At 39.4% G+C, this 27,930-nt stretch overlaps 1 protein-coding gene across 13 annotated transcripts in view; it reads right to left on the bottom strand.

The window, feature by feature from the left end:
- The window catches only part of LOC124170630 (plasma membrane calcium-transporting ATPase 2), a 611,417-nt gene that overhangs the window by 517,662 nt on the left and 65,825 nt on the right, over positions 1-27,930 (bottom strand). For 11 of the 13 annotated variants that reach the window (XM_046549474.1, XM_046549473.1, XM_046549486.1 and 8 more), the window contains exon 2: positions 14,285-14,341. The exons of the other annotated variants lie outside the window; for them this stretch is intronic. The gene's annotated coding sequence lies outside the window, so the exon portion shown is untranslated. The remainder of the gene's footprint in view (positions 1-14,284; positions 14,342-27,930) is intronic. 13 annotated transcript variants of the gene reach the window in all.

The raw sequence follows: 27,930 nt of genomic DNA, 5'->3' as shown, positions 1-27,930 counted from the left end.
AGGTGCATTTCATTCTTGCACTGCAATTTCACCTTACGTGTTCTGGAAAACCACGATTAGTTCAATGAATGACTTCTCTGCACATTACGATACGCTTCGCCGAAAGTGAAAATGTTCCGTGAAGGAAAATATCGAAAAATATTACCAAAAGACATCAATAAAAATATTTCCGGTCGCTTTCCGCCAATTCTTTAGCACATTGACATTTCGTCAAGGGATGCATGAGAATCGCCATTGAGCAGAAAATTCCAGATAGAGATGAAGCAGGCGCGAATTCCAATTAGATACATGCCAACACCCGATATGAAGTTCGCATTCCTATAAGGATGAGAAAAAAGAAACGAACTAAATCAAAAATCGAACGAACAACTTGGGGCGCTAAATATAGTTTTTATCACGGGAGAGAGTACAACTTCCGCATAGCAATACCAAAGATTCCATTTGACGGAAAAATCCTAGCTTTCACTATTAATTCCACGAATTCTGCAATATCCTCTTCACAGTCAACAAGTTTAAATTTTTCTCGTCTTTAACTTCTCGTGAACCCATTCAAGAGATATGGGGAAAGATAATTCAATGTTATTACTGAATAATTTAACTACCACAAAATAAAACTGTCCACTAATCAGAATCGAAAAAACTTTATAATTTCGCATAAATTCCTACTGAGTCACAAATTAGGTGGAACTATATTTAAAAGGATGCGACTGATTAAAAATACACTAAAACGAAATAACTCCGAAATCGGAAAGGTGATTGGGAAATTTCCGTAATAATATTACATGTGATTTCAACGACATCATCTTCTGAATTGTTTAACATATCTGTTACATACGAGAACTGCATCCGTATGGATGAGACATATACAGCAATGAGCTTGGTTTAAAGGGTCCATCTACACTAAGAATATGCGAGAATATAGAAACACACATGGAGGATTTAAAGTAATGGAAAAACAAAATTTTCACGGAAAAATACCAATATAATGGAATATACATCATATTTCCATGGTTAAAAAAAGATTTAATTTATTTTCGCATTAACCTAAGATCCATATCATATGAGTCTGTGTGGATCTGAGCAATTACGGCAACGACCTTGTTGTCGGAACAATCACTCATTCGTGTACATTCACAGCTTCAAAAATTTAGCCAGATTTTTTCCCATATTCCACCCTAATGGAGAAACTGATGGATCAATTACCATTTTGCGTTGATGATATTTCAACATTGTGCATAGCTTGAGCAATATTTTATTTCTTTTAAAGTAAACCTAAAATGCCACGTGATTGGAATCTGCCTGGATATGCAAAAACAGCAATATACCAGAGGTGAGGAACAATGGGAACTCCATAGTTTTTCTTCAAGTGCCAAAAACTTAAACTGATCAAATAGGCTCGCACGTCACGCCTATAAATCATAGTATTAAGATATGTGCAGAAGCAAGCATTTGCTGTAATTATAGGATAGACGCAGCTGAAGGAATGTTGAGTAAAGTTTTGTTTCTTTATTACCTCTGAGAGTCAGCTTAACTCATTTTTGACCCAAATCCGTACACACACACAAAAACCTATAGCAATTAGCATCTTGGAGGAATGAGTTTCTCTAATTTTTTTGCGAACTTTTGACATTAATCATATCTCTGAGCCCATCTAAAAGCCCGCACGATTAGATTTTGCGCGGATTCGCATTAACAGGAAAAAATAAACTGTGAGGAAAGTTTTTTACTCCAAATTCATTCATAACTATAAAAAATAGCCAGATATACCACACCCGCGAGTCAACCTGCAGGCAATATGATCCAAATCTGCGCGGATATATGCCTGACTACGGAATTTATTAAAGGAAAAAGATCGCTTTCATGCCCTTGAGCACTAAGAAACCGCAGCACGTCACCATTAGACCAACATGGTCTAAATGGCAAGAATGCACAGTTTCGACAATAACTCCGTTGTAGTAATGACTACCTCTTGAAGTAAAACTCGCTAACAACGAATTTCCAGGAACATCGTTCAATTTTGTTATAAGCGGGATTTCGTTACATCTGTAATAAAAGAGTATGTCCTACACATCGCAGGATTGCCGGCTAATATTCCAAAAATCGTCTTTCTTTAAACGACAGATCCGTAATATTTAACCATCGTCCCACAAATGTATTCAAATGGTGCTCACGCCTAATGAAGTTTTTGATATTATTTTGTATCAAAAGTAGTATATGCTAATTTTAATATTATTTAGTTTATCGCCATTTTTGCATAGAATGAAAGGTAGTGGGTTTCACAGATTATTGAAGAGGGAAGTGCTTGAAATAAGTTGACACTTTCGGAATACTTCTTTAGTACAGAACGGAAATCCACCTCAATCGATAGAATAATTTAATAATAATAAACGATTTCAATTTTTCCTGGTTCATAATATTCATGAATTCTTCTCGGGATCTACACCGGGTTAATTCTTTTTCATAAAATTAATTCCATTCTCAAGGCATGCTACTGCCCGAATAAAGAATGTGAATTTTGGCATTCTGACAGAAACACGCCTTGAGATTAGGAGAAAACTCGTTTTCCGAAACTTCGGCCAATACGACTGAATTAATTTGGTTTAGGGCCCGAGAAGAATTCCTGAATAAAAACAATAATAATGTAAAATTAACATTGGCGATCATAAAAAAAAGCCCAAGTTACCGGGAATTCACTTATAGGTGGGATTTCGTTACATCGTGATCGTAGTAGTAGTATTTTGTTTTTAGGGTGCCTCGACAAGTAAGGTCATTTGCACCACCGACAATCTATAAAATCAAATTTTAAAAAGATACATTTTTAAAAATTTAAACATTCATAAAAATTTTGAAAAAGAAGGGGTAGTCAGATAAAAAAGTTGGAATTTAAACACTATTTATTGGCCCGGTCTCTATTAAAAACTTGATGACTCGGCTGATACTATCAGGGTCGTCTCCTAGGATGTGCCCTAGGTCTCCCCCGATGTTATTATTATTATTAAAATTGTGACAAGTAGACCATTGGCCTGGTGGTAACATGTACATATTATGCAAAAACAATAGAAAACATTATAAAAAGCCCTTTGTTCCCTACCTCTTCAACCGCTTTTTAAAACTATGCAAATTTTTCGGGAAGGGCTCAAACAGTTTTGCTGGTTGGTCGTTCCAGTCCCTTATGGTCCTATTCAAGAAGGAGAACTGTTTCGCATTTGTCCTTAGTGATCGGCACTTTATCTAGAACTGGTGATCATTTTTTCCAACAAAGCTGGGTTTTGAAATGTCCTTCCCAAATTCTTCCCATGCTTTTTCCCCACTCATTATTCTAAGCATGCCACATAGCCTGCTTCTTTTCCTCCTCTCTTGTAAACTCTCCCACCTTAGAACTCTGAGCATTTCTGAAACACTTTCCGTTTTTTTATGCTTTCCCAGCACATGCCCAGCAGCTTTTCTCTGCACCTTCTCCAATTTCTTGACCTCTCCTTTGAAATGTGGGTCCCAGACAAGAGATGCGTCTTTGTGACGATTGCGACTCTTCAATTACTGTGACACATCTCCTGACAGTGTGTGAGAAATACCGTTCTGTGCGCCATGCGTGATCGTTATAAAGCGAGTTTTACTGCAATTTTTTGTAAAGTATCGTCTGGATACCCATCGCGGTCCTGGGAGCCCAAGCGGTTGGGAAACACGTCCTCCCTCCCCGGCTGGGTTGCAATGCGCCACTGCAGAGGCGGCCGAGCACGCGCCCCTCATAGGGCGCAGGTCAAGCACCCACACAATCGATGAGAGAGGGCGCGGGAGGCAAGGCAGCGGGGTGCGGCAACGGGGGAATCTGGAAAAGAGGGGGCGCTTCTCTCACCCCGGGGGAAGCGATTATGCCCCGTGCTTCTCCTCCAGGCAGAGAGGCCCCCGGGGGCCCCACGGAGGGGCGGAGAGGCCTGCAGGCTTGGCAGGGCCCACCGCCGCCGCTGTGATACGAGCGCTCCCTATCCCCCCCCTCGGCACGCCTCTTCCGGCTCACGCGACATCGATTTTTACCGCTCACGAGTCGAGGCGGGATATTAAATTTTCAACGCCAATAATGCCCACATTAGAAAAGGGTTTATTTTAAAATTTTTGAACCCTCCGTAGACAAGCGTACATAAGGTGGTCCGAAAATTATAATAATCCCAAAAAATCCGAGCCGATAACAACTGCAACTTAACCTCGTTGAGTTCACGTTTACGCAGCAATTCACAAAGTTTTTCATATAGCCATCAGCGGAGTGGAGTTTGCCTTCAAAAAGGAAGGAAGGGCAAAGAGAGAAAATTATTATTTTTCGTTAATTTTTCCGTCGACTTTTACCGTTCAGGAGTCGAGCCGGGATATTCAATTATCAACGCCAATAATCCCCACATTAGAAAAGGGTTTATTTGAAAGTTTTTAACCCTCCGTAGACAAGCGTACACAAGGTGGCCCGAAAATTATAATAATCCCAAAAAATCCCAGCTGATAACAACTGCAACTTAATCTCGTTGAGATCACGTTTACGCAGTAATTCACAATGTTTTTCATGTAGTGATCATCGGAGTTGAGTTTACCTTCAAAAAGGAAGGGAGGGCAAAGCGAGAAAATTATTATTTTTCATTAATTTTTCCGTCGACTTTTACCGAACAGGAGTCGAGCCGGCATATTAAATTTTCAGCGTCAATAATGCTCACATTAGAAAAGGGTTTATATGAAAGTCTTTAACCCGGCGTAGATTCATTAGTTTCGCTTAAACCAAATTCCTAAAATTATTATAATCCAAAAAGAAAATAACAACCGAAAGACTAACTCAAATGTACTTTACGTCGTTTTTATTCTCGATCTCGTCAACGCGGCGATGCATAAAATTTTGTCTTCAGTTATCAGTGAGGTTATCTTCATATTAAAATATAAAGGAGGGACAGCAAAGATCAAATTGACACATTTAATTTTCAACGCTAACAATTACTCAAGTGTTTATTTCGAACTCTTAACATTTCGTGGATCCACCAGTCTCGTGTTTTCAGAAAGTTGCGACACAAATTCTCGGAATTATAGCTTGTGGTCGGTAACAGCAATAGATTAATTTTGTATTACTGTTAAATTTACACATCCGTAGGCATATTTAAAGCTTCATTTGAATTTATAAGTTGGCGGACGTAATCTTCCAAAAATGGCGTAGGTAAAAAAGAAGTCGATTTGGCACATCAAATTTTGAACGCCAATAATGCCCAGAGTATTAAAGGGTTACTTTCAATTTTTTTTCACTCAGCTTTAATTCATCCACGAACAGTAACGTGTAGCTACACTCAGCGATTTCGCCAGGAGTGGTCTTCCACGAAATAGACACTCATGCGCCTCTAAATGAAGAAATGGGTTTACGACCGCATTTTAATGGCCCAGGATTTAACTTATAGTAAATATTTGATAGTTTGATGGGCTAAATATCGTGACATTTCATTTTCGCATCATGAAACACTTTTAAAATGACCCTATTACTTCTAACAGAGTATCTCAAACCAACTTATTATACATTAGAATTTGGTATTATAAAATACCTTTCCATTTTAATTCAATAAAGCGCAAATCTTGCAATATCAGATGCCAGCCAAAATATGAAGCATCGATAAATTTAAGATACTCGATGGTTCGCTCATGAATTAATACAATATCATCCACACACAAAAATATATATATATTTTTTTTTTCATTTTGACATAAGAAGAAATAGCGGAACGGAAATAACATAACGCATAATGGCATTTGTTTTTAGTTTCGCATAAAATTATCGTTTGGGGGACGTTTTAGAGCACGAAAATGATCAGAGCATTTTTAGTTCCTATTTTTCGCTGATCATCGCCAACATACTCACGGTCAATAATGAGTTCAACTGTGTTTGGCGAGATATGGTGGAATATCATGCTGAATAAAATGAAAAACCTATTGTAGTGATCACTGGTTTATTAATAGTAACAACGAGTTTTGATATATCGAATCTGACGATGACGCAAAGTGTCGAAACACGTTTTTATTATTAATAAACCAGTGGAAAGTACAATATGTTTTTCATTTTATACGGTCAATAATCCCGAGATAGGTTTTAAATCTAATCTCAACTCAAAATTTTCATATCACCTAACTGGTATGGTATTTGGAGGAGGCGACCGACAGCTGAGGTCATTTGCGCCATGAGGGAAGGGTGGAGAGAAACCCAGCGTCGGCGTTAGCCTGCTCTTAACGAAAGGCGCCAAGGGGACCACAGCTTAACGTCCTATCCGACGGACGGAGTATTGTCCTTGAAATGTCCTCCACACAACATTCAAGCAGGGATCGGGCAATCTCTGAAAATTCTCTGCCACTGCCGGGATTTGAACCCGAGCCCGCCGGGTGGGAAGCCAACACTCTAGCCACCACACCAACCCGATCCCCCATCACCTAACTTCCCCATGCATAAGGCTTATTTTCACATCCTCTCTAACTAACTGTACCAACATGATATGAATCAATAAGCACACATATCATACGGATAATGAAGCGATGCCAATATCGACAATATTGAAAAACATGCTTTCTTCAAAATATGAATCCCAACGTTGATTGATCCACACTCAGCCGTTCGCATGCACCGTTGTGAAGTGTTTCTCGACGAAATACGATAGCCATTCACGTCTGCACGCGGAAATGGGTCCACGTGAGCTTTTAAAAGACCCAATGTCAGAATGCCTGGTCGATGTCAACCGCAGCACGAACTAGCACCCTCGGATAAATTTAAATGACCTCCCACTGCGGCCACCACAGAGGTTTTGGAACACGCCAAAACAGTAAAAAAAAGTCAAATACTGAATACATATTTCAAAAGTTATATTAACAAAGAGAAAGTTTTCATATTACTCGTCGACGCAAACTGCAACCAGGTAAAGCCTAGTCCTTTCATAGGAGTTCTAAAAGGAGCACATTCAGTTTCGAAGACCTCGTTTGAATGATATCAGCATTAACTCTGAAAGAACATGGTGACATTGGTTTTAATACTTCGCCAATGATGTTTTCGTAGCGAAAGGGGTTACTTTTAATTTTTTCACCTAACATAGATCCGTCAATAGCACTTGACAGATTGCGACAGCACATTCAGTCTACACCCTAAACTCACGGAAATCACTCACTTTTTCCACGAATTTTTAAAGGCATAAATTATCGAACCGAAATCAATAATTAACCATAGTATGAAGTAGCCTCCTTGTTTACTTTCACGCAAATGTAAGCCTATCGTCACTGACGTCAGCTTTATCAGGCATTGGGGCTGATCCTGGCAGATTGCAACTATAATCCATTTTGCAAAAAAACTTAGTGTTTGAGAGGAGAAATATAATTAAAGTATAATAATAAATAAATTGAAGTATGACATCAAAATTTATGGTAAACATTAATCACATCACGACACATTATTTTCGCAAACTTTAAGTTTATTTATTTTGTGAAAAATAAACAGCATTTTGGAACAAAGAATCCACTGATTCACAGCAACTCCATCGATATAAATACACATTTTTGCAGCATTTACTCCAGCATTGAAGAACTAAATTATGTAACTACTACACTTCACCAAACAAAAAGAAGGGTAATCGCAATAACTAAAATAGATTCTGTCTTTTATGGCCACAATATCCGTTATTCGGAACATAGATGTAACGAGAAAATTCCTACTGCAATGGCATTGATTGCAGCACCTTTAACTCAAGAAATAAAAACATAAACTCACTCAGCCCATGAACCCGAAGTTTGGCTAGGATTGGTGAGGGTAGAGCTTACCCCTGGCAAAGTGCAGACGCATGAATTCCACACATTCAGGGTTTAGTATATGGAGCCCTATTGTGCAATAATTCCACAGAGGAAAAAATCATTCGCCAAAACCGGGATTCGAACCCGGATCCCACAATTTTCGGTCGAGTGCTTTGTCCAGTTGAGCTACGGAGACAGCTTTCCCCTCTACGTAAAACGCCTCAGCAGCTTAACTGGCAAAAGCATCTGACCGGTAATCGAGGTATAGGGGTTCTAATCCCGCTCAAGCCAAATGATATTTTTCTGTGGAATGTTCACACAGTTTTTGCATTGCGACTGACTCAGTTTCCGCCGTGGCTAGTCCCGATATACTTAAAACATGTCGTCTTTAATAATAATAATGTCGTCTTTATTTCACAAGCGAGTTTAGGACTAGATAGTCCTCTCTTACAATTAACTTGTTCGATAATCACATACATCCATGCCCTGGATGGTGGTCAAACCACCCAGGCGGGATTCGAACCCGCCTGACGTTATGCTTGAGGATTCCTAGGCCAAATTCATATCCAGGCCACTTCGATCGCAACCAGAACGCTCCACCCACAAGGCCGCAAATAAGGCTGAAAATAATTGGTTGAACACATAGCGCATACAGACGGGGAACGAAACAATGCGTTTCAGCGGAAGTTTTCCCTGCATCATGGATTTTTTTTCGCGTCGTCGGAAGATGAGAAATTTCCGTTCCGGGGAGGTCGTAATCAAATTACCAACTTGAAGGCATGGAATAATGAGGCAAGATGACTAAGCCACTGCCAGTGAGCGAGGAGTATGAAACAAACTGATCTTACTCTAGCTTCGCAAAAATCATCAAGTCTTACGAGCTCATTATCTTAATGTGACACTTGGTCTTTCAAAAAACGAATACACGCCTCATTTTCAACCGCGACTTCGTTGAATCCGACTCACGCGCAAGTGCCAATGAAGTTAACACGCACTTCACATCAACATGATTTTACAGCACGTGTTGGATCATGTGACGACAATGCGTAAAGAAGACAATGGACTGGTAACATTCAGGTGAACGAAATAAAGGCAACCCATCGGTTAGTTGACATTGGTTGCCAAACAAATTAACATACTTCGATCGTGTTTTCCGAAACTTAAGGTCAGGACGTAAATATTTAAATCCGAATAAGAAGTTCATAATTTTTTCTTGAATGACGGCGCGGAAAGTTATTGACGTCACTCTCACCCGCGCTAAGCATCTCACACCTTCCCTGTTTCCTAGGGACTTAGTTGAACACCAAATTAGATATCTGATGACATCACTGACTTTTTTTAAAGGCGGCAATTTCACGATATAAGTTTTCCACTGTCGAGCATTTCACGAAAATGTAATTTCACTTTCAAATGTAAACTTTCGCCGACAGAGTATTTTACGCAATATGGAATGGGAAAACTCAAATGGCTGTAAAATACCTCACAATCCTCTTCCACCTTGAAAAAATTAAAGACTGCTTTGGTGGGAGGGAAAGTAACTTTTAGTATATTATTTTTCCATCCATCTACCGAGGGCATGAATTACACTGCGATTTCGGGTCAGAATAAATTACTTCCAGAGTATTACAAGATGTCGACCCCGTAATTCCATCGTGCATATAACTTAATTACGAGAGACGAGACTTCATAACTAGATGGAAAGAATAAACTTTTACTATCTCCCTATGAATACTGAGAGAAGAATAAGGACATTTCTCGGGCGACTGAGTGGCGCTGAAGCTTCAAGCACAACACACGAAGTTGATCCAGGCAATCCTTTCATCGGAGTAAACAGCGCATCCTTATGACGCATTTCTCTGGTTTTACTTTCTCTCGTGAGACGAAACAAAATATTTGTTATGATATTTTCTTACGAACAAACGATAAAAAGGACTAACTTAAATTGCGATATATATGTGTGAGTGAGTGTTTCTTCTTTCCCATGTGAGTGTTTCTTTTTTTGTGTTTCTATGTATATTGATGTTGGCTTGAACTATTTATTTATTTAAGAGTTTTGTAGAAAAATGAGATGCACACCGCATAAAATATTCACGTATCAAGTCACGAATGTAAAAACATAGACACAAAAAAGATGAAACACTTACAGGAAAAATAAAACTAGGAGTTTTCGAGGTTGTAACCTATATATATGTTATTTTAAGCCAAATAGCGGCCCATGAAAGTGATGTTTAAAAGATTTCAGAGCTAATTTTAAGACTGAAAATTCCATTCCTCACAGCAGCTGGAGCTTTTTCCATTTCCTTTCAATAAATTTATTTTGACGTAAGTCTATCGAATTAATATACTTATAACGTTTCGTTCAATAGTGATAATGTGGCAAGGAGCCTGTGTTTGCGAAAAATTGCGCTATATGCACTCCTTGCAACGATATCCCACACAGAACAACAAGATTGACATATTTTTGAAATTTTTACTGAAACGGCATCAATTAATTTCGCGATGCACCCGTCTTAACGGTCTCAAAATGCTCAACCCATTTCAAGCTATTGAGCTAATGTCAGAGACCATTTAATATCCTCAAAAGGCACTTTTCGTAGCCTTTAAGCACGCTCGTTTGCCCTACAACCTAGCATTACTCTATGCATAATGCAGATATTCCTCCTTCCTTGCGGACTCCAAACGCAGGATAACCTTTCGCACACAGAACACTGAGCCGCGTACAGGGAATATTTAATGAATAAATAAAATGGGTAGAGAGAGTTCCCATCCTCATCCATTCCAGAACACGTTGATTCAAAGCCGTCCGCCCGAGCAAAGTTGCTACCAATGTATCCCATACAATAAGAACGAAGTTGTGAGAGCGTATAGCACTTCATCTCGCACTGCTACGGGGATGCCGGAGTCTAATTGGCACTAAAAGACGGCGAGAAGCACTCCCCATTTAGTTCAGCTGCTCAGAGAAGAATATTGCGCCAGGATACGTTTGCACCACGTGATTATTAGGTACGAATGGGTCTCATTAGCATGCACTCAAAAAGCACCTGTTCGTGCGAATCAAGGCCATCCCCGTGCGCTGCTACCGAACCTCCCAACACTTGCCTGCATCCTTCATGACCCCACGGGACTGGACCCCAGGCGTAACGCTAGCAATGGTCCAGCACCACGAATACTGACCCGACCTTTACTCCTAATGATCCGCGTTAACGCGTGAACTACACAATACTATTTGGAATCCTTACACACTTGTACTCGAAAGACGTCGACACCGAAATGTAAAATTCAAGGCTCTTGAAGAATAAAATAAATATTAGGGATGGTCGGATCGGATACCTCGGATCCAAATATCCGCGGATATTGCCCTTCATCGGATAAATCGGATCCAAAGTCACGGAAGACATCGGATGTGGATCCGAAATTTTGAATAATAGCTTCAGTGAATGCAATGCAATGCAATGCAATAAGGGTGGAAAGAGTTCCGATTCTATCTTCGAATGCGCCGCCGCATGCGATTCTTGTCCTACTCATGAACCGTTTTGTTTGAAAGCTCTCGCAGAGGTTACGTAGGAGAATTTCAGCCGTGGAAAATAAAAATAGAAAAATACAACTGGCACATAGTGTGACTCTACCCAAGATATTGAACAATCATCGGGGGAATCTCAGCGTCAGGAATTTGAAAATGCATTTGGATCCGAAAATATCCGATCCGAAAGATCCGACTCCGAAAATCAAGGATCCGATCCGAATCCGGATCCGAAAAAAATCCTGGATACGTCCATCCCTAATAATTATACATAAGATCATCACCATCAATAGTCATAATTCCCATGATGGGTTTGATGTAGCTCTTCATTCCTCCCTCCTATCCACTAGCCTTTTCGTAGTGACGTATTCCTTCTCTTTTACATCCTATACATAAGATATGATTATTCTACATAAGAAAGTATTGTTACAGGATAGAAGGGTACATTTACACCTAACTTTAACTTTCCACGTTAAATTTTAGCGCTTCCATTTTTTACAACTGAACGTATACTGGGATGACACAATCAATTATAATCAATAAGCACCTATTTTGATTAAATAAGAACCCTCACAAGTTATGCTCTAGGTAATAATAAAGACGATACCGAGAATTGCCAGCATTTTTTCCATCATAGCCTTAAACTCACTGAATAGGTGCAAAAACTCATACTACGTATATTTAAGGCAAATTTCCTCCATTTAAGCAGCCCTGAGGATGTGCCCTGAGACGATTCTCGAAACGTCGGAAGATATGGAGTTTCTAACACGGCGGGAAACCCGAGCAAAGTTTATCCACAACTAATCTTTAAGTTTAATCCGTGGTTTAACACTGATTCCCTACCGTTCCCGAACTATTCGTCATAAATTCTTCTCAATAATAAATAAAACAAGGTCTATACACAAGGATTACCATTCACAAAGTTTAAACACATTTCAATTCCTCAACGAATCAGTCACTTCCATCAACTAAATGCACTTAACCTCATTGCCTCAGGATGGGCATTTGATCTACTACACTAGAATCGCTGAAGGACCGATTCCCGAAGCAAACCTCGAAAGGCAAACAAACCTGAACACACTGGCGTGACAATTTTAAGCATAAAACGTATTGACCTTTTCCCCACGCTGTACAAAAGCGGGCGTGAGTTCGTTCCCGACTCGATCACCATAAAGCCATCGATATTTGCACAGGGCGAGCCAGGGCGCGTGCATGACCTGATGGGCGTGTGGGCTACAGACTAGCAGATTTCGCATGAGGGAATACCTTCGGATGGCCAGGAAGGTAATTAATGAGGCAAGGTAGGAGCTATATCGATTAGCCGCGACGAGGGGAGGAAGTTCATATAGACTCGACTTCGAGGAACGGTTATGACTCGCCCTTTGCCAATACCGATGCTCACTTATCTACCCAGCACACTCCGCGCCCAAAACACCACACCACGGTCAACGGATAGCGCGTCCGGAATGCTTGATAACATTTTACGAAATATGTACACATATCTACAGACTATGCATTGTATATAGACTATGTATAAAAATGTGGTGAAATCGCAGCGAGGGGGGATTTTGGGGGATAAACCCCTTCCAGATATCAGAGAATATTTTTTATAAAAATATTTTAATGCAATTTTAATGCCAAATTTTGTAACTAATATTAGGAAGACGGATGACAATGAAAACATCAAAAAATTCACACAGCCGTAAAACTCATCATTTTGAAACATTTATCTCAAATTGTTTTTGGGGAGGGCCCCTGCATCTCCCGCTTACTCTGGCGAGTATTCCGTATCCCCCCCAGTATTAATTGCGCCTTAAACCCCCCTTAATTCCTAGCTGCTTCCTTGATAGACTGTAGTAGGCTGTAGTACGTAAATAGGCTGTGGATATGATTATTTCGTTAAATATATAGTCTATAGATAAAGTCTATATGTAAATACAGACCTGATCTATTTACATACAGGTCGTTGATGCGTAGTTTTCCGCGGCGTTGTCTAGATGATGTCTCCATGTTTCTGGGTTTCACCGCGTGGATTTTCATTTTGACGACAGTTTCTCCGGTATTCCAACCGGCGCGGCGTCTTCAGGTCGACCTGAAGACGCCGGTTGGAATACCGGAGAAACTGTCGTCAAAAAGAAAATCCACGCGGTGAAACCCAGAAACATGGAGACATCATACATACAGGTCGTTTACATTGGCACCGATCACAGTTGCAAGCGTGGACACGAGGTTCTTCATCTTAATATCCTTCAACAGGGTCTCCTTGTGCCGTTTGACTCTGGGTATTCTAGCTCCGTTGATTCATTGAAAGTCTTCCTCATCGGTTCTTGGCCACGCACGCCTCTTTTAGCGAGAGCCGAAGTTTTTGTGCCTTTTGTGACAACCCTGCAGTGTTCTTACCAGTAATTCGCCCGATTCATTCAACTTGAGAGTGGGGCATATATTCACACAGACTTTTAGAAACGATAGTTCAAAGTTCAAACTCAATCGATCGGTTTTCTGACGTCAGCATCATCAATAGCGGAACGTGTTCATGTCGTAAGTACAACAAGGGTGAATTCCCCCATGAAAAAATATTTGGTTCAACCGAGATTCGAACAAGCATCTCCCGATTGTCGGTCAGATGTTATATGCACTTAATCTGAGAGCCGCACTGATATGTAATAAGAACAAAACTTCAGACCTATAAGTCTGTAACTAGAATAAATAAAAGAGCAATCCCCGAATAAAACGATACAGCTTACTTAATTATTCCAAGACAGCGTTTTACCAGATTTTACACCACAAAATCTCAATTTTACTAAAATCGATTAAATTAACCGAACGGGATTCTTCCGTCTTTCTCGGCAACTCGTTTTTCTCCCGCAATACACTGAATTCGCAGTTAGTTAGAAAAAAACTGCCTAAGAGACGAACAGATGATTTAGATGGCTCAAATGATCAAGAGAAATTACACAATTCAAATAAAGAATCCAAATGAGACCTTACCTCCCAAATTGCGGACCCACCACTTGGAAAGATTCGGGTGAAATTCCTGGACACAAGCTGCAATGTAGAATAAATAGAGTGAAGGGTGGCGATTGCTTAATGCGCCTTAAAAATAAATAATAGAAATACTATAAATATAAGTTGAGTAAATAAAATTTATATTGGAATGCATACTAGCAATTTTCCACGCTTACAAAATTTATAACGACCTAGCTTTCAATGTTACTACATCACACCCAAGGGATGATATAGTAACATTGAAACCGTCGTCGTACTACGGTACTACACGTAATCCAATGTTAAAACATCACCTTGAAGATGATTTAGTAACACTAAACGTACGTCGTAATAAATTTTATAACAGCGGAAAATTGCAAGTCTTTATTTCAATATGGAAAAATTCCACCCCATCACACTTGAATCTCCGGAGTTTATTTCATAAAAATTTAAGTCACTTCTGAAGTAGCCCTGCGGGGAACTACATTAAAACACAAGTGACTTTAATACGAGAACACTAATAAGTAGTACATGAACAAACTCAAAATTTATGAAAATGTCAATGCTAACGATTTCGATTAAACATAGAACAAAATTAAAAAATACGATTTTTAAAAAATAGGCTAAAAACTTTTCCATTCATTCAAGTCATACATAGAAACCTTCAAAATTATAGGATTTAGCTGCGATCATAATTTTATATTCGTCAAAGACAAGTCATATTTGGTGCTGAAGTATCAAGTCTGTATTTTCCTGTGACGGGGCCCTCCTTCAAACAAACACGCTCGTAAAGTTGGATTATGTGCTGGACACGTAATCTGAGAGTTATAATGAAATATAATTAGTAGAAACATTGAGTCTTATACGACCGTATTTTGCATAAATTTAAGAGCGATTCCCTAAAGAAACGAATTATGGCTTATTAAAAGCGAGATTTGCGTCCAAAGTACCTTTTCGCATCGAGTAAAAGGATTATAATGGGTTAATAACCTGTAAAATTGGAATACACGACCTTGATCACCATCGCAAGCAATCAATTTCTCTTAAAAATTTAATGAAGCCAAATAGTTTCTCGGGGTGATCCCAAAACATTAATGTGCGTGCACTTGTAGATATTTACTACAAATAATGCATTAATGCATGTAGTCTGAGTACATTCTTGGTTTTTATTCTACACCTCAAATAAATATTGTGAGTTTTTTAACGTAAAATAAATGTGGTTCTTTATTAACTTCATTAAAAGAATAACCGTCAGTTTTTTTCGATTAATCGATCTTTTGATTCAATTTCGATTTTTGTTGAAAATTCGAGTTTTCCTTCCATTAAAAATCGATTGCTCGGAAAGTCGACGTTGATTGTCTTTTTCCCCTCGCAACTTTCAGTCCCTTCCCTTGAGCATGCAACCCTTGCTCATGATGCTCTAAAAATATTTTAAAAATAAAAAGATACTTTTTACTGGTAACGCTTACTCTCGGCTTTGTGATATGGACCCTTTCAGACCATAGAATAGACCTAGGCTCGCTGGGCTACCTCGTCCCCTTCCCAGAGTAGCAATCAATGGAATAATATTTCTATTATGTCACGGGGAAATAAGAGGACACGGCAATCACCACACGTTTATTCGTGCGTAAGAAGTCGAGCGACCGTGAGAAATGCGCCGCCTCAATAAACATTTTTCACTTCCTTAATAAAATCACCGATACATCTTTTCCTCTTGGCTTGAGGCAGGTATTTACAAGCACTTCCAGCGTTCTGCTGAATCTTTCATCGAGAAAATAACACATGGAAGAGAAAACGTCACGGGTATTACCAAAGAATTACGACACAGTACTTAATTAACTACTCCATTCAGAATGAGCAGAATCCAAAGATTTTTAAATGCTTGTTACGGCTGAAAGGTGATTCCAATGAAAACAAAAACAGCTCAATCATGCTGAAGAAAAAATATAAAAGCATAAAATTGAGAAATAATGAAAGAATGGATGAATTATGCATACGAACGTCTAAATTACGTCAAAACGGAAAGATCATCGTTTAACTGGAAACGTTAAAGCAAAGCTTGCAATCACGCTGAAATATAAAATGAACGTTCAAAGTTATTACATGGATGTAGAAAGAAGCGACTAAGTGCTCGCGAGCATGGGAAATTAGATAAATTTTTCAAATGTCAGAGGAAGATGGAAATCAAGATAATGCAGATGATGGTACATATTAATATTCACCCAAATCCTTACTTAAGACAGATACACAGGACGATCGATATGCAAGTGGCAACATCACGCTTGAGAACCTTGGTCGATTTTTTAAATTCACACTTTATCAGCTTTTTGAGCAGACTAAAGCGATATATTCTTTCAATAACACCATCTGATATGCATCACCGCCAAATTCGTCAATCATTTTAAATAAAGCCATTAATAATGAGCTCACCTGTAGCCATATTCTAATTCATTTCCATCCGAATCTTAATAAATTACACAGCACAACCTGCTAGTTTTTCTATACATGGGGTATTCAATTTTACCACAAACTAAGTGCTAAACAAAGAATAGGTAGGTATGGCAGTCTAAAAAAAATGGTGGATTTTTTATATGCGATATTCAGAGCAATAAACGATGTAAACCCGAGCTCTTTTCAAGGAAGCAGTCAGTTTACAATAAAAATGGCATATTTTGAAATTTCCATAAAAATTAGATTTACTCTATTCCTACAGGCATCCTTTTCAATTCCGTGTACCCCAACCCCTTCCTCAGCACATTACACAATACTTAATGCTAGTATTTGTAAACATGTCGCATTGCATTTTACTGTAAACTAAATGATAAAATAAGAATGGGTAGGTAACGACAGTCGATAGATAATGGTAGATTTTTAAATGTTGAACTAAGAATAAGTAGGTAATAATGGTGAATTTTTAAATGCGATATCCAAAGCATTAACCGGTGAAAACCCGAACCTTTTCAACAGCAACTGTTGCATTGCATATTAGCAATGAAAACCATCTCCTTATTTCCAAAGTTTAAATAAATAAATTCGACCGGAATTTAAATAAATAAATCGTGGAAGTAACAAAGTGTTTTTCATAGCTAAGCCCTTCCATCACATACAAGCTTCAAGATTCGATTTAATGTTGCATTGCAATAAGAATGGCATGCTTGGAAATTTTCACGAAAATTACATGCAGTCTATTCCTTAAGGCATCCATTTAAATTTCCCTGAACCCCACCCCAATCCCTTCCTCACTCCCTCCCCAACCACCCCTACATTTCTCTCAACTCCACCCCTCCCTCCCCCCACCCTCGATCCAGCACCTCCCCCCACCCCACGGGGCCGGGATCAATGGTCACGTGACACACACGGGGACGACGAAATCCCACCTCTCCCGGCCTGCCCTCCTGCTCGGCCGCTTCCTAAATTTTGCAAGCGGCGGAAGACTTTAATACGCGAGCCGAAAAAACAAGAATAAAAGATAAACCACCGGCGCCATGAATGTTTGAGACCACTACTCCATTACTCGGAGACCAGCTGAATGCCAAATTAACTCCTTCAAAAAATTGCCCACAAAGGGTTTCAAAAAAGGCTAGTCTTCAACTTTAATCACAGCCACAGGGAGCGGATCAGGAAATAAGCATCCATAGGTAATCATAGTACTCCAGGAAAGGTCTCATCGAGACAGTTCTGGCATGGTCCACGTTGCATGACAATCTGAACGTGAATCCGAATTCCGTATATCTTAAGGCCGTTTTACACGGTACACGGAATTGCGCAATCTGACGTACGTGCGAAGGCGCAATCATAATTGCGTCGTGTAAAGCGGTGAATTGCTAGAACACATGCGAGAATGCGTGGATGCGAGACGGCAAAATAGCCCCTGTTCTAATTTCGTTCATGCATTCGCGCAATTCTACGCCATTTTAGAAATTAATGCAGCTCTAACCTGCGCAATTCCGAGACCCGTGTAAAACGGCCTTTACGGTCGTAAGAGCCAACTGCTTAGCATCCTTTAAGTTGAGCGGGTGGTACACTATTTCCACAGAGTACCTATACCATTCGACGACATATTTACCAGTATGCATTAAGTACCCAACTGACATCACTGTTCTAGGTTGTGCTGAAAATTATGCTGGAAACAGTCGTGCCTGAAGGTACGAAGAGTAAACCTACTCCAGCCAATTGAAAAATAATTCAATAAACCAATTAGCAAGGTAACGTATAGTGCAATGGCTTCCGAAGGCTCACATAAGACAAAAAAGACTTCATTCCAAAATGTTAACCGGGGCATGAAATCATTTCAAATTTTACGTTACACGGAGGTTCTAGGTTCTTGGGGGTTCAAACTGCATTCTATCCTTAGACAATCGATGTGTATCTAATGAATAATATAACTTACTGCAATGGAGTCCGCCGAGGGGTAGAGTCTGGACTCTGTAGGATAAAAACCTTCTTCACTAAAACAGCAATCATATTGGCTAGCGAAATTGCCGTAGAAAAAAAACTAAACTTAACAAATGCTAAATTTCTGAATAACCATGATACGAATGGAAAACTTTTTTTAAATCTGACATTTATTATTGAAGCATTTTTCATTAGGCAATAACATTACAAAACAATCTAGATAACAAGAATTTGGAGTTGACACCCGTTATTATCAGTCATCGAAGGTCTTATCCAGTTGCGATAAAATCGAAAAAATAAAATCGCGAGAGAGCAGAGCAGGCAAAATGGAAAATTACCACTTTCCACGCAACAATTATGACCATAACGGAAAGCGAGGGGCATATTTCTCCATCTAAACATAACCCCTACTCCATCTTTAGCCCTACTCCATTTATTTTCATTACTTCCTCGTACGAGAATGCTTTAAAGGCCGTTTAGCACGGGGCACGTAATCACACAGGCTAGAACTGAATTTCTTCCTCAATCTGGCGTGCAATTGCACGAGTGCAAAATTAAGCAAGGGGCTGTTTTTCCATCTCACGCCCATGCATTCTCGCCTGCGTTCTAGCAATTCACCGCTTTACACGACGCACTTTTGACTGCGCCTTCGTAAACGCGTCACATTGTGCAATTACGTGTCCCGTGTAAAACAGCCTTAAGTAAAGCCTACCAGCATTACGTACCTGCAGGGCCTTGCCATGAACTGAACACATGTTGAAATATCAACTTCTACCGAACCAAAAAAATGCTCCTAGGAAGAAGAAAGAAAATCATCCTGACCCTCTGCCGAGAGAAAAGAGAGTTTTTTTTATATAACCACGGGTAGGTGAATCTAATTCACGCAAATGAGAAAGAAAAGGAAAAGCTCAGAAGGGCGTTGCCACCAATTAATCATGCCGAGAAACCCCCTGGTCACGCATGGAGAGGAAAAACTTCTCATCGAGAAAAATTTTTAGAGGTCACAATACCATCACGCAAACCGCAAGCGTTTGGATGATATAGCATTACACCAGCGCCCTGGTCATTCAGGCCACATTTTTTGGAGGAATAATTAGCCATGAGCGAGGCTACCAAATACTTTCAAAACATCGGCTCGTGGATATGAGCTTGATAGCCTTATTCACAATATGGATGGGAGTAGTCATTTTTCCCGGTAAAATTTATTTGACTATAACATAAATCTTAAATGAATTATCCATTGTGAAATAGCCAAACACACTACTGTCACCACTACCATCTACGGAAAATGGTAGAAATATCCCTCCTCATAGGATTTTTTTCCTTTATGCAGAAACATTAAATTATGGTTTCGCTAGGAGTAGGACTTCTGTGACGGGGCGGGATTCCTCATCCCTGCCCTTCCAATCCTATCCTATCCCAGGAGGCGTCGTCGGGCTATTATCGCGGCGGCGCCTCCCTCCTTTTTCCTACCTTGTCCTCCACCTTCTGTGGTGCAGAGGTGAAAAGCTAGCGCTTACAGACCTCGGCCCAGAAGCGTATCCCCGCGAGCTCGCCCTGGAGTCTCGTTTCCGCTGTCACCACTACCATCTACGGAAAATCGTAGGATTTTTCTTCCTCATAGGAAAATCTTTCCTTTCTGTAGAAACATAAAATTATGGTTTCGATAATAGTGGGCCCTGGTCGCTTCTATAGGGACGAGGGATATCCCTTGCCGTCCTTCCTTCCCTATCCTTTCCCTGGAGGTGTTGTCGGGCTCTCATCGCGGCGGCGCCTCCATCCTTTTTCCTTCCTCTGTCCTCCCCCTCTCGATATGGCGCGGGCGTATAAGTCTCTGACTTGATTCCCGGCCCTCGAGAGTGTACCCCATGAGGGCCCGCCCTAGGTTCCCGAATCCACTGTCACCACTACCATCCAACGACATGATCTTTGGATTTTTCTCTTTCATATAAAAATCTTCCAAGATCGTATGATTTCGCTAGTAGTGTGCCCTGTTGTTCCAATAGCGGCACGGATATTCCCTATCCTACCCTTCCATCCCCATCCTCTCCTGGAGACGTCGACGGGCTCCTACCGCGGCGGCGCCTCCATCCTTTTTCCTTCCCATTCCATTCCCTTCCCCGGGTGCGCGGGCGTATCAGTTGAAGTACTGGGTCCCGGCCCCTGAGTGTTGAATCCTTCAAAGGACCCCCCACAACCTTAGAAAATAGCTTTAGTATTCTCACACCGCATTACAAATTATGAACGCTTCACCTTCTAAACTACAATACCAACGTACAAGTTACAACTTACAAATTGAAAAGGCCCATTGGTAATACAAGAGGGGATATTTTTACGGGGTAAAATTGTTCATGAACCCAACCTACGAGTAAATTCCTTTCTTAATTTGGAAAAAACTCTTTGATGACATAAGAAGAAACTTACTCCTTCATGAGATAAATCAAGAAATGGTAGCAGGTAAGGATGTAATAAAATACTCAATGCACTATTGATATAAGAATGGAATATAAATCCATCTCCATCAAATCTACATTTCTAAATGCAATATGAACATGAAAATAATAATAAAAATAAAAGTACAACTCACTGTTTTCCTCACAACATTTTCAGGCTTTCAATTACCCTAAACGGCCTTTTACGTCATCAAGAACAATTCAAAAAGAACTTTTTGATGACTCCACTTCCCGTTTAAATGAAGCTTGATTGTGTCTATGTACCTATAAATCGAAGCCTGTCGATAGATATAAAATCTCTACTCGAGCCGCAAAATTTGCTGACGTATGGGAAAACTGCAATTGTTTCTAAAAAAAATAGATATCATCCCTTTTCCAGCTCGATAAAATCCAAAAGAAATCATACCGGCGAGTATCCTTGAATTAATGTACTTTTCTCTGGCAGCCTATAACGTGTCGAACTCGATGATATTTTACATCATTTCCACAAACTTAACTCTTACTGTGCATTTTAATATTCGCTTTATGTGCAAAAACAATTTCACTGAGCCAGGATTTTCCTGAGCGCACAAAATAAAATCACCACGAGACGAAGATCCAGTGCAGAGGGGAACAATGTCAAATCCAAATAATTTCTGAACAATCCAGTTTTAATTTGGAAAGGATAAAATAGAAAGATATCTCCTTTCAAAAACTAGCATGGCTACACCAAAACTGATAGCCTTAATGCGGAATGTAATTTCCCTACACTACACACTACAAACCCATCCACAAGAGAAACAAAAACCTTCCCAAACCAAATCTTCTAAGAATAATTCTTAAAGAATAGCTTAGGGGTTTACATTATACATTTACTTATTTATTCATATCTAAAAAAAATAAAAAATCTAGCGAATTCAAGGGCACCGAATACCTTCTTACCGAATCTAACCGAATGATAATAAGAGATAATTCAATTCAACCTTTACTCAAAAGAATAAATCTTTTCTTAAGGCTTACCCTTAATTAAAATGATCGCCGTACACAAGACGGATTTCCAAATCGCTACGAGATGACAAAAATGCAAATTTAAAAATGATTTTTTTCGTCTGCGATCCATTAAAGAGCTGAAGTTTTCGATGCAGTCCTAAAATAGCTTAACATATAATAGCTGCTATTGATTTAATAGAAGATAGACGCATGGGAGCTAGCCCTTTATTGTCCTATATTGTCGTTAAATCAGCGAGAAAAGCCGAAGTGGTATTTTAACATTCACACTTATATTTCACAACGCCATAGCGAGGTGAAATGTAGATTTGGAAATGCTGAAGTGAAAGGAGACTACTAGCACATCATTGGCCTAAATCACAGGAGGGAACCCAAAATCACGCGCACTGAACACCGCATATTAAGTCCGGGGCATAATAATTTCCTTCAACCACTTTGCTTAGAAACAGTTTGCTCAAATTTATGATGGACTGAATCAAAGACGAGCCTCCACTTTAACAACTCTACAATGGAATGACGGAGTACATCACAATTAGAGATGCGTGAAAATCGCAAATGCGATAAATGCGATATAGATGCGATGAGCGCAAATAAATGCGACATCGATGACTGGACTTTTATGATACTTTTACGCAAATTTGCCTTTTCGACGGGAAAATTCGTACATTTTGTGCCGAGCGCAGTTTAAATGCACCGCTGACACTCACCGCTTAAAGCATGTGAGCGACTGACCTGCTGCTAATTGGCTGGGACTCTACAAGGCTGCGAACTACAAGTGGGCGCGGGCAAGCTACACCTCCGCCACTATATGCCTAATTCCTTAATTTATTATTGTACTACAACATAGTTATTCAAAATATTCTGTATTTTGTCATAAAACTGTGTTTCACTACTTTTTATCGTCATCTACCCCATTATGAAAATAAAAAATAGACGCTACAAAATGCGATAAACCGTTATTGAAAGTGCGATAAAATAAAAATGAAAGTGCGATTTTCACGTATCTCTACTAATAATATATTATCCCCGTTAGTTGAATTAAAAATTATGAGTTATAAAAATTAAATAAAGTATATGTTTCAGTGTAATTCATTGTTAAAATTTATTCTCGAGTTAACACGAGTTAAACATGATGAATGAAAATAGTCTTCATCATCGATTTAAAACGAGTTAAACATGATGAATGAAAATAGTCTTCATCACTGTCACACATTCATTAATAGATGTTAACGCAGGCGAAGTTCTTGCACCCGGAGACGAAACTTCTTACTCCGACACTAGCGGTTGAAAAATAAAGCGCCCAACATTAGTACAAATATAGTACTTGAAATATACATGTACATACAGGCATCTTTGGAATGAGGTTGTACACTGTTTTGAATCGACTGTCTTACCGCCCTATCTTGATCAATAATATTACGAAAATTAAAAATATACGTAGTAGTTTGATACGAAAATTTAATCGTTACTACGAATCTACACCAACAACTAGGACGAGCACAGAAGTTTCACTATCGTTGAACTCTTATAATATTTATTTTCAAGGAGTTACTTCGAAATATGAATCGGAGAAGACAGTGTAAAGTCGGCGTCAAAGACATTTTTAGAGACCCTACACAATTGATATGTGGACGATGATCATAAAATCAGGTAAATAGATAAGACGACGCATAGGTTAAAAAATTCGTCATTCCCTTGAAGGATATAAGACTACAGATGTCACAGCGATTTAAAACCTGGTATTTCGTCAGGCAGTGTAACTACTTACTAGTGGTTGTGCCCTTACTAAAGATTATGGACTAGATCGTATAATGGCACTTAAGGTAGCTGAATGCGAATCATTACTACCGGCCCTCAGTTTGTGACGTGATGTGAAGCAGCTTTGGGTTATTATACTGCTAAAGCGGGATGAACAAACGTTGTGAGATCAAACACCAGCCTTTCATGAGCACGTATCATAGCAGCAGCACCACACATCTTAACGTGTAGTTCACTGAATGTTGGGCGAAAATACTAATCTCCTGTCCAACACACTGGCGGTGACTCGCAGGATATCATGTAGATATACGAGACAGAGGCGAAGGATGCGCTCAAACGTCGACGCAGAAACTAAACCTCCCACGCAGGACAGCCAGGGGGGACAAAAGCTCCGTAGCAAGGATGTGGAGCGTGTGGGACCATGTTATCGTGGAGGCCGACATATGGACGGGTTTATCCGAGCGGAATTGAGACCACAGATCTTCCCTAGGCTCCGTTGGCTGGCCAGCCAAGCCCTTTCCCCTGACTAGCCTGTCAGAACGGAAACGATCGCCAGAAAAATAGAGATAAGGTAGTATAGACAAATCGCTGGAGAAAGATAACGGCTGTGGATACGGTTGGGGAGAAGCAGGTGGGACAAGGGCATGGATATTTTCCGGTGCACAGGTTCGACGGTTTGGACCACGAATATCACTAAAGAAGTTCCTCAAGTCGGCCTTTAAGTGTGTTGTCAACCACCGCGCATTTAAATGGGTTTACAGAAGTAGCCACTCGCGTCGCTAACGGACAAATTGATCCGAGTTTCACGAGGAAATAAGTATAATTAGGGGGAGTCAACCAAAATTTACATTCGTAATGATTTTATTTATCAAATTCACGACTCTTTAATACTTTTCTTCGCCTTTGCAACGGCCGTTTGGCAAAATATTGGAAATAAGTAGATTGCATTGGACTCATCACCGCGCCACGGACATTTTCGAAAGCCGATTAAAATACAACCGAATTGGCAATAGGTATCAGCCTTCTATGGGATGGAATTGGGCCTCCTCCATGCATTCTTCTTGGTTTGGACCACATAAAGACATAGGTTCTTAGTTTGATTACATGTCCTGGTGGATTCTTTTCTACGTCAATCACAGCGAGTTATTTCGCCGTTCACGTCGTAGATTAGAATACGGCATATAACTCGATTTAGCATTTTACTCGGACACACAAAAATGCCAATTTTAACGAAAGCTTAGGACTTGAACAAAAATGTGCAAGCTGTTGAAAATACAAGCTTTTTTATACGGTTCATTTTCGTAAATTGCATCCTTGTCATTAAGAAATTGAAGGCAAAACGTCCAGCAAATAATATAACTCAGTAAAAAAAAACAGCTCGGATCAAAACACCAGCATATTAGAATTTACCACCACAGAAGAAAATGTAGCGGAAGAGATCGCGTCCCAAATACTGAAACGCATCTCAGAGGAAAATTGAGGGATTGGTGTACAATCTGAGGGTAATAAAAAGAATAATACAATGTACGTACAGGATGACATCCCAATGGCATATTCACGCTCATCATAGCAAGAAGAGCAAATAGAGCTCCACGCTAAAATGTAGACCTTGAGAATAGTCAACGACGCCTCTGAAACACCGCCGAGAATAAAAGAGAGCGAATCATAGCAATGAGCTGATGCGTGAATTACAGAAGGACGGTTTTGATTTCGAGTGGTATGCCGACATGGGATGCGATGCAGGATAAGTGGGAAATGATCGACTGAGGGTTAGTTGATCAATCTCGTAGAGTAAATATCCCTCCCACGGTATGACTTCTTGATGAGCTTGTACGGTATGGCTTCTTGATAATATTGTTTTACAATACATAAAATTCTCTCGTCACAGTTTTTGTAACCTTAGTTCATGTAAGTTTTTGTAACTTCTCCGAAACGACTCGACCGATTCCTATGACATTTTGTGTGGATATTCAGTAGGTCTGAGAATAGGACGTAAACTATTTTCCATAATTCCGCAGGGCCCATGAGGCCCTGGAATAGGCCCTGAATCGTTTCTATAAGAAATACGTGCTAAGTTCGTAAGTAATGCCAGCAGACCTTTTTTATTTTGCATATTAAAATTAGTGACAATGGTCACATACAGTTGAAATATTGGAAAGAAATTGGAAACCATTGGAACCAAATGGAAAGAAATATAAATACACATTCTTATTCTTGTATTCGAATTTCGTTTCCCACGTGATTTTCGGTGAATTTTGAGCAAAAAAATGAAAATTCTGTAAGCTTAACGTTTTTGGCGTACTGTCCCCCTAACGACCGCCAGTATTGTTTATGTTGCTTGACATCTCTTTCTAAGTCAAGTCATAAAATAATTACTTTGTTATAGTCGTTAAAAAGTTCAATAAGCTTTCTCTCAACCACCGACGTTTAGGGGCTAAATTGTTATCGGCCATTATTAGTACTATTATACTCAGTGCAAGAAATTTTTTTGGGAATCGTTATCAATTAAAGGAGAAATATATATGCGTATTTTATAATTATGAACAGGGACGCAGCTAAGAATTAGGGGGGTTTTAGGCACAACTAATACTTTGGGGTGTGGGGTATTGCATACCCGGCAGGGTAAGCAGGAGTTGCAGGGGCCCTCCTTTAGAAAATTTTTAAGAATAATGGTTCAAAATGGCGAGTTTTACGGCCTCCTGAGAAATATTTGATTAATCCTAACACTATTCTATAAGTAATTCTAATCCATTAAGTAAAATGAATTAACTTAAAAATTTATCTGAGCCCTGGGGGGGTTTTATCCCCCAAAATCCCCCCTCGCCGCACCACTGATTATGAAGGTAGGTAAAATAAAAATTGAACGGGTACATTATAATTATACTGTTTTCTAGCATGATGTGCTTCAATTTGATAACTGTCACAATTTGCGATAGAGATGTAACTTCAAATTTATTGTTTATAATTATAAGAGTCCAATGAATTTAAAAAAAGAATGTTTGATATTTCTTATTTTTATACGTCGTCATCGTTCAAAGGGCGCCATTCCTCTTTCAATCATATATCACACCCCAATAATTACAATAAGTTGGTTATTTTTCATTTGACTACCAAAATATTCACAATAAATAATTTACACGACAAAACTTGGAAATTTTGCCCACTCAGCTAATCTATACGTACAAAAGAGGATGTCTGTTTGTCTGTCCATTGTGCGTTCCCATACAACTACACGGATTACGACCAAAGTTAGTGCATAAGTGCATCTCATACTCTCAAATGTCGCAGTTCTCCTTTCGATAGGATCCAACACGTCCTTTGCGTTGTGTTCTCATTACCGTTTGTTACGACACATCATACAACTTCTGCGGTTGTATATCCTGCCGGGTAGTCCCCCCTCTTGACACGCTCTTCTGTGTGTACTCAATCTGTCCCGAGCAACGCCGGGTGACCTGCTGGTTATAGTATTATTTGAAATAGAGTTACAAGTCGAACATTCGGTTGGGTGGTAGAATAGATTAGTATTACCCAAATTTATAATTGACGTTGCAATGATAAAAAACGAAAACATTAAAAACACATAAACAGTAATACAATATACCTAAACTTAACCCGAACTTCGCAAGAGTGAGAAAGACTCTTAGAATTCGATTTTATTTAACATTCTCATGACGGTCCTTGACGGTCATGACGGTTATGCGGGAAGTGTTAAAACAAAACTACCTATGGTAGACCGTTCCAATCCCTTATCCCCCAATAGATTCAGTTCCATGATGACGACGAAAATTTCCATATCGATTCGCTAAACTGATTGTAATAAATATAACATCTCTTCCGGAGTATAAAAATACATTTTTTCGTTAGGGTAGTTTTTACTCTTCATATTGTGTTAAAACCTGGCTACTGATCAATTAATTTAAAAATTTGAGGAAAATGTTTATTTTTTATTCTTCAAAACCTTATAGCATTGATCTATACAAAAACCCGTGGCGGGAAGGTATGAGATTTTGGAATGGTAATACAAAATGCATAAAATTAGAAATAACTATTATAACT

Source organism: Ischnura elegans, chromosome X, assembly GCF_921293095.1.
Source record: "Ischnura elegans chromosome X, ioIscEleg1.1, whole genome shotgun sequence".
Classification (NCBI taxonomy): domain Eukaryota; kingdom Metazoa; phylum Arthropoda; class Insecta; order Odonata; family Coenagrionidae; genus Ischnura; species Ischnura elegans.
Note: the sequence above shows the minus strand (reverse complement) of the source record. Positions and strands in the feature narration are given on the sequence as shown.